The 6,000-nt window shown below is 37.4% G+C and overlaps 1 pseudogene; it reads right to left on the reverse strand.

The window, feature by feature from the left end:
• LOC139710944 (electroneutral sodium bicarbonate exchanger 1-like) overlaps positions 1-5,530 on the reverse strand; it is a 52,127-nt pseudogene extending 46,597 nt beyond the window's left edge.
• Positions 5,531-6,000: the final 470 nt, after the last annotated feature.

Here is a 6,000-nt window from a genome sequence, read left to right on the forward strand (position 1 = left end):
TTATATATCATTGAATGGATTGGCACCGCCTTACTTAAGCGAACTTTTTCAAGTTAAAGAGAACATTATATTCCTTGCGATCTGATTATAACATAAAGATTCCAACACCAAGGACTAATTATTGTAAGCGAATGATTTCCTATAGAGGGAGTTTTCACATTAATGTGATTCCTTTTAATGTAAAAAAGGCAACAACTTTTAATATATTCCAAAGGTATATCAAAGAGCACATTCATTCGTCAATGGGTCTTACTGACTAATCGATTTGATTTGTGTTTTATATCTTTTTTTTCTTCTCAAATGATAGAATTTATTGATTTCTCGAAGCAACATAATTTTACAGAGGATAAATGAATTACAAAGTTATTACTTCAACACAAAAACATTTCTTTGATACAAACAATTTAAACACTTATCTGTGTTTTTTATGTTTTTTTTCAAATATTTAAATATTTGAAAAAAATATTTTATATCTATTAGATTATGTACACAGAGTAAAAAGGTAACAGAGTATAAAGTACACGGCGTATAAAAGGTGACAGATTATAGACAGGTAACAGATTATAGACAGGTATAATGCTATATGCAGGGCTTGAGCTTAATCAAAGTTAATTATGCTGGGGGTTTTATGTAAGGATGGAGGGGGGGGGGAGGGCGTTTTTGATTTATTCGTGTGTAATTGTATAATAAGTAATTTTATGCAGTAAATGATTTGTAAATGTAACTTGACCCTCCTGAAAAACAGTAAGCCATGATGGCAATATTTACTGAGTGAGGCTTATCCAGCCGCGTTCAACATTGTATTATTTTTTATATTTGTATATGTTTGATTGATTGTGACGGGAATAGATGAATAAATAAATAAACAAACAAACAAACATGACAAACGTAACTTCCGAAAGTTGTAGTCCTTGTAGACCAATTATTTTAGAATGTTACTGAATGGACTTCCGGTAGGTTATACATCGCAACACTTTACGAAAGTTTTCATTCGTAAAAGGGAGGCGGGTATTTATTTTAATCGTCACACATTTTATTTAGAGAAGACGGGGAACACTCCAAGGTCAGGTGACATATTTTCAAAAATAGTATGAAGTCTGAAAAACACGTGACGTTGAGGCGCAATTCAGCCGACGCGTTTGAGGATTAATCACTTTTTTATTCTTGCGTTCTTTCTTGATTAGATTAACACACTTCACGTCTAACAGGAGATACCAAATTAGAACGAAAGAGAGGTAACCCGATACAAAAATGGCTCTCCGTTAGAGTCAAACTGTAAGAAGAAGTGTGGAGTCGATAAGTGTGAACATTACTGCAGGTGAGACGTGAAGGTATTTTATGGTTACCAAAAGTATTCCTTTCAAATGAGCTAGTTAAGAGACCTCGGTAAACTGGTATTGAGTCCATGGAAAGATGTATACAAAGGAATAAATATTCAATTGCTATGAGTGCCAAGACCTGACTTCAGATGATTTAATTTTCATTATTCACTTAGCCAATCTCATTATATGAGGAAGTATTGTATGCATTCATATCGTGGCGGCCATACATGTAGTGCTGATGCCAATGATCATTTGAAAGAGGCTGACACGTCAATGATAAAAAAAACCAGGTCTGAAAATCCATCTGGCTGAGATATATCTCCTCCACTTTCAATTTTCGATTGGCTGTTTTGATCATTTATACTAATAGCGCGTTGAGCACAAAGGGAATAATCGATATAAGTAATTATCAAATAAGGAAACTGGCGGCGTTTTAAGTGGGGAAAAAAAGTCGCTGAGTATGCTCAAAACTCTCTTTTAAGAACTGACCTTGACCTAAAATTTCGATGAACAAGAAATTCCACCTCATGTTTGTTGTTTTGATTCCAGTTGAGAGTAATGTCCTCAATGAGTAATTAAAAAACAATTAGTAATTTTCGTTGTTTTTTTTTTTCATACAACTTTGGGTCAAGAAAGATGTGATTCCCTTCCTTCTGACTCATTTTAGTGGCAAACTCAAAAAAGAAATGAAAGTGGCTCGCTGTCACGTGATGCTGGCCATTGATTAATGGATGTCCGGTTGGTTGGAAGCAGACGACATGACGTCACTAACTTCTTTGACGTCACGAGGTCGGTCTCCATGTTAGGAGAGATCGAGAAGACAGAGAGGGGACTGGAGAGTGAGAAGGAGAGAGAGATGGAGAAAAAGAGAAAGAAAGAAAGAAAGGAAGAAAGAAAGAGAGGGATAGAAGGGATGGAAGTGGTTTACGAATGACACTATTCGCCAAAAGTTTCATGGGTAGAATTAACCCACTATCTACAGAAGTCTAATGTGCCGCGTTTAAGCTCTTCGTGGATTCTAGAATCTAGATATTGTAGTTTCAGGACCTAAAAACTGAAATGGCCTCCCCATTGAAGTCACGTGTTGTTTTTCATTATCGTTCCTTCAAATGTAAATGAAGAAAACATCTATTGAATAGCTATACACCATGTATGTTCCTTGGCATTCTTCTTTATCATGTTTCTAGGATGTGATGTACTGATCGATTATCGCCAGGAAAATAAACCTCAACCTAGCCATCACGCTCTCGAAAATCTGACTACCAGTGTTTACCTTTGTGGAGGGGCGGCAGTGAGTAGTAATGCTTGCTTTTGAGTAGGCGCCGTCGTATTTTTCTCGCATTTTCACTAAGATTAAAGTTTTTTTATAAATTGATCCTTGTATCATACGTTAGTAATTTTTTAGAAACATGAAAAGTGATTGAAATTGAAATTGAATCTCGTAGAAAACGGGATAGAGGCAACGCTGTACGATAAGATCAGCTTGATTACAATATGTCATTATCACAGTATTAGCTCTGCCATGAGAGGAGAAAAAGTCTTCATTGAGCCCCTGCAATGAGCCTAACCCAAACGAATGTATGTATTAGTGGAAACATGAGCAAAGAAAATGGGATTCCATCGGGATTCGAGCCCGAGACCTCCGGATGCTAGCCCGGTGATCTACCGACTGAGCTATTTATATAGAAAGCCCCAGTATAGTGTTCGTCTCAGAAACCCTGAACAATGTTTGTGTGGTAAGAGGCAGTGTGTTTGTGTGTGACACACACGCACACACTTAAACCTGATATAATTCAACTTGGGGATAAATGCGAGGGATCACCGAAGTGATGCAGCTTTTTGAGTAAGTATGTATACATAAAGGGATGGTACAGTATTGGTGGAGATGTAAATTGGGCTTTTAACTTTTTGTGAGATAGCAAGAAAACACTTATGATATAGTACAGATCACATCATTTTAAGAAGAATTCAAAGTCTATTTGATGAAAATCGGGTTTGGAATGACTGAAACATCCAAAAACAAAGTAAAACAAAGCAATCTTTTTTTTTGGATATCTCAGCCACTTCAAACAACAATTTTCATCAAATAAACATTGAATTCCTCATAGAATTACATGCTCTTTCATATTTCATGAGAGGTTTCTCATTATTTCCCCTAAAAGTGTTAGAAACCTGAAATTAGGTCTCAACCAACACTGTACGATCCCTAAGCCATCCAGACCGATCTTGGAGTATTGTTCTTGAATCTGGAATGATCTTGCAAAGATTGATGAAAAAAAAAAAAAACTAAAATCGGAACAGAGAAAATCGACTAAGTTGGTGTAATAAGCTAAATCATTGTTATATGCTGAGAGACTCAAGTCTTTGGGAATTCCATCATCCCTAAAGTATAAAGACGTGAACGTGCAAATATAATTCAAGTGTTCAAGATTTTGCATGGAATGTAAAATTTTGAAATACCATATCATTCTTTCTAGAGAGTAGTGTTAGGTCTTTAAGAAATGGGACTCCGTGCAGTGCTGAATGCATACACTCCATGTCCAAATAAAGACGAACAAAAACACACTCAAGCACAATGCTGTAATAATATAGTGTAAACATTCATATTACAAATGGAATCCCTTTTCCCAATGCAGTTAAGAGGGCGATGTGGCATCGATGTGCGTCTTTTCGATCAATGACATTGCTGAGATCTGCAAAAATGGTCACTGTTGCTTTTTCTAAAGTTCTTAGTCGGCCAAGCAAATCGACCTTGGCATTGTATGAGTTAAGGAAAGGTGAGCAAAAAGAAAGTGTGTCCGTCTTCGTTTGCTGCAATACGTTTGTAGAATCAAAACAAACATAAGAGCGCCATGAGAAGTGAGATCATCATGGAATGATTTGAAGACTTGTCAGAAACGTCAATCCACCTACGTGTTCGTTTAGTCACGTGTTTGAACAAACTGATTCGAAACACATTAAGATTCTATACATATTTCATTAGCACATGTCAACCGTGCCACCTGAGAAACCTGCTGTTTGGTTTGCCTGACATAGCAACAAATCATGTTTGCAAAGATCATTCCAATAAACTGAGAAACACGACAACTTGCTCTGCATGTATTATTGTGTTGGCAAGGTTGTTAAAGGGGAACATACACGCACGCAAAAATTATTATAAACCATGTACTGAGTATTAACAACTAATAAAGCCTTTGAAAGAGAATCACCGATAATGCCAGTAGAGGACTTGGCTCTCTAATCATTCAGTGTTTAGTTTCTTCCCGCGGAATATTTGGCGCAGATGAGTACGATGAACCAGAGAGCGGTTCACAAGGCAAAGCTTGCCAAAAACTCACAGCCGATAGCCAAAACTCCACACCTGTCCGCACAGGTCAGAAGTACGACGGGTGGTTTGAACTCTTGTTTTTCTCCTCCTTATGTTTGTCCCGTTTCCTGATTGGTGGTGCTTTGTTTTGTTTTATCTTACTCTAGTTTTAAACGGTTGACGCATATCACACTTGTATTAATTACTATGACAGAGAAAGAGGGTGGGGAGGAAGAAAGGGGGGGGGGGGAGAGGATTTAGGAAAGACGTTAATAACCGTGAATTGGTAACCATGTGGAAAAGATTTTCAAATAGGATAGGCTTGGTTGTATAGCGAGAAAATATTAAAGTGTCTTACGTTTGCCTGTACCGTTGATTCGGACTTCTTCTGGTAGTGAGACATGCCCCTAATGACCAAGGCGGGAGACGAATAAAGGCTGCAGTTCTGAATGATGCAAAAACAATGAATAAAAAGGTACAAAAACAGGTGAATAAACAACAAGATGCAATATCAATACTGAAAACGGGATGGCGAATACCGACTACATCCTATAATCATTAGACACTTACAAGTCAATGTTAAATAACTTTAATAATCTGTGTTATTTTAGATCCACGTGAATGCGACGCAATACTAGCAATAAAGAGTTGAATTGAATTGAATAAAAATTCATTGAAAACAATGCAAATGCTATACAGAAGCAGACCACCCTCCACAAACACACATTAATGCACTATACTTCCACGAACGCACATACTGTCTCTATTTTGTCATTACATAAATTTAATTTTTGTCTGTCATTTCTTCTCCGTCCGCACCCTATTCTTCCTCCCCTTCTCTTTTTTTCTTCTCACTCATGTCGATCTTTTCTCTTCCTACCCTCGTCTTCTTCACCTTCATTTTCATCAGCATCTTCTTCTTTCTGTCTTTTTCGTCTCCTTTTCACCTGTTTGTGATTTTTTACCTTTTCTTCTTTTTTTTCACGTCTACCTTAGATATCTGATGAGTCCAATCTTTAGAGAAAAGCATACAATGCTCTAAAGATGGCAACAATGAATGCTAACTGAGAGTTGCAGGAGGGAAAAACCTGAAAGTATCCGAGAGGCTGTCTTGAATTGGCTGCTTATCCTGTCGGACTACCTTTTATTCGTAATTTTGTACATGAAAAGAACAAAAAACGTGTGGACCATGACGCAAGACCACGGCCTTTGATCCTAGAGATGGGGATTTAGCGGTCTGAGGCTCAGACTCTAAAAGAAGCATTGAGAAAGGGGCGGGCATTGAAGGGAGAGAGTGGTTTAATTAGCAAATGTGAAGAGAATGAATGTAGAACAAATCGCCGAGCAGCCGCTATCTCTGACGCAGCATCA

This window comes from Diadema antillarum, unplaced genomic scaffold (assembly GCF_040938485.1).
Source record: "Diadema antillarum isolate AM-2024a unplaced genomic scaffold, OU_Dant_1.0 seq00001590_RagTag, whole genome shotgun sequence".
NCBI lineage: Eukaryota > Metazoa > Echinodermata > Echinoidea > Diadematoida > Diadematidae > Diadema > Diadema antillarum.